This window comes from Tigriopus californicus, chromosome 9 (assembly GCF_007210705.1).
Source record: "Tigriopus californicus strain San Diego chromosome 9, Tcal_SD_v2.1, whole genome shotgun sequence".
In the NCBI taxonomy this organism is placed as follows: domain Eukaryota; kingdom Metazoa; phylum Arthropoda; class Copepoda; order Harpacticoida; family Harpacticidae; genus Tigriopus; species Tigriopus californicus.
This window is the reverse complement of record NC_081448.1, coordinates 10,694,000-10,696,953: the sequence shown is the minus strand read 5'-3', so window position 1 is coordinate 10,696,953 and position 2,954 is coordinate 10,694,000.

The following is a 2,954-nucleotide window of genomic DNA, read 5'->3' as shown; positions in this document are numbered from 1 at the left end:
CAAATCCGGGAACTCTTCCTATAAGTTCGAGAACTGGCACTTGGCATCTGATTGGATCCGATTGAGAAGACTGGTGCGCTGCGCAACCTAGATACCCATTGACCACCCTTTCTGACAGGGGATCGTACAACTGTTTACCAAGGAGATCGATCGCCAAACCATTGGCGCGCAAAAAATCCCCACCAAGAATAGCTTGTTTCATATCCGTGAGGTAAAATCTCCAACTGTACACGTTCTTACCCAAGTATATGTTACGATTTGTGCCAACAATAAATATGGAAGCCATTGGCTGCGGAGGACATAGGGAAACATTGACATCTTTTCATGCGCCTAGATACGGGCAAAACGCTCACTTGAGCACCTGAATCTACAAAGTACGATTGGTTTGGGATTTTATTTGATACAAATAATAATCGGCCACTAATTGTATCTATTGATGGTCGTCCACCTAGTTTCTCTGAACGGCGTGAACTTTCGGAAAACAAGGGGACTCACCAAAGGAACACGGAGATATGCATCGATACGCCTTCTGTCTCCATTTTCGATCCACTATCGTCAATCATTATATGTCCGACCTGCCCGAAGCTCTCACACACCAAGGCCCCTCCATCAACCAATCATCAATTCAAAAACTCTAATATGCAGACGACCTGGTTCCTTGGCTGATTCAGCCGTGGAACTGCAAAATGCCATCAATGCCCTCCACGGTTACTGCCGAGAGAATTGCCTTCAAACCAATACCATCAAGACGCAGGCCATAGTTTTCCATAAAGGTCGTCTGCCTCCCACCTACTTCCATATCAATAATATGTTTTTGGTTTGGTTTGGGTTGGGGATTCAGGGCTTTTCTAACCGCTACAGGGAATGTAATCAATCCCCAGTACTATTAAATGAAAGGTTATAATTCGTCTATTTATTACCTTTCAATCTTTATATGATATTTGGTCTACCAACCAATTTGAGTTGGCAAACTGAGCTAGTCCTTGAATGCAGGGTCGATCTGGAATGCTATCTAAAAATTTGCAACCGGATCAAGAAGGCCTACGTATTCCCTACGAATACTAAAGGGAAGAAAATGGTCTAATTTAATGAAGGAGCCCGAGAAAGAAGAGAATATACCCCGACTGAAACCGTCAAATATTTCAACTATGTCGGTGTCATATTCTCCACCCAACTCTCCTTCACCAATCACCTCCAGTCCGCAATATCCAAGGCCAGGGCCAGGATTGGATACATCTGCAATACACTTCCAATAAAGAATCTTCCCCTGCCAATAGTCCTTCAACTCTTCCGGACCTACATCACTCCAATTTTCCTCTACGGCCCCAATATGCCAACAACGCATGGACACATTTTCTTTGCGAAACCGAGCCCCTCACCATCGGGCTGGCAAGGTTTGTGTCCAACAGTGTTGGGAACCTGACCTTTCCGGAGGTGATATCTGGACACAAATTGTCCTTCCCGGTCAAGGACTTGTTAACACCCTATTGTCCTTGGCCCGACATCCCTTCGGAGTATTGGCGGTCACGCACCTTTGTCAGGCTCCCACCAAATGTCATCAACGACGGGATTTGTTCAATCTGTCCCATCCACTCTACTGCAATAACCAATATTTTCATCACTTACTCCCCCTCACCTGTCTATGTACTATCTGCAATTCCCCTCTTCAGTTTTTTTATGTACATTGAACAATTCTAGTCATACCCATTGCGATATCACTTTCTTGTCAACTATTTTATTGCCTATGCCAATTTGACATATTTTTTTAAAAATAGTTAACCATGCTTGTATAATGCCTACGTACCATATTTTATATTGATTTTACGCCATGACATGACCAAGAGCCGCAATAAAGATTATCAAAAACAGTATGAGTCAATTTGCTTGACTTGACTCAACCTAAAGACTTGAGTTCTCTGTCAGAATCGAGTCTTTAGTCGGACTGAAATCTGGACTCTGAGAGTCCGACAAAAAGTCAGAAAATCAAAGGACTTGCACAAGTCCGATTTTTGCTGGAGACGCCCCAGCACTACAAGTTTTAGTGGGAATGTGAACCTAGTTTTAACCTAACACGATTTCTTAAAGCCCAAGAAAGTCCAAAAATTGACAAGAAAAAGTTTTGTGGTTAAAACAGAAAAACCCAATTTTGAACGTAAAAGTCTTGTTTGCATTATCTTAAGTTTCTTTAATTGATACTCTAAGTGACACCTAATCTAATACTTAATTTTGTTATGAAACAAGTTTGAGTTTGCCAGCTAAAGCAGCCTTGGACATAGAGCTGACTTGGAACAGCCATCAAAATTGTCTTCCAAATGTCACTTTAAACCAAGCAATGGGTCACCTTGTTGGCAGAAGTGTTGGATGAAGGTTGGCAAATGAAAATTGATACTCTGTTTAAAGGAAATGATGGCTTTTAGGACCTTACAATTTGTTTTTCAAAGACCTTTGCATTGAATTGAATATGGAGAATAATATTTCTCCTATTGCAAAAAACTGCATATTTGATTTCTGGGTTAGGCTTCTAGCTAAAATAATATGATATGCGAATAATGATAGTCTTTTATTTTCAAGTAAATTAGAATAGTCAGAATGTGGCGGAATTTGGTGGAATTTGGCGGAATAGGATTGTGAAATTAGCGGAACCGCTTTTTGAAATCCTGACAACCCTGGTTGAGATCGAGTGCTTGCCTCTTGAACTTATGTCGAAGACTTCTCTGGACCACTTATAAAATCCTGATTTAAAGCGTAGCCTTTTTGACATCAAGGGGGCGTGTTCCAAGTACCGCGAAGAATTTGCCAATGTTCAGCCAACATGGGCCACTCTCGCTGAATAACTTTTCATCCTTTCATCCCACATTAATAATGTATGAGGTTTCCATCTTACCACTTTAATATTCAGAATTCAAATCATGGACAATCCCGTCACAAGAGACGTGGCCAGACTAATAGATAGC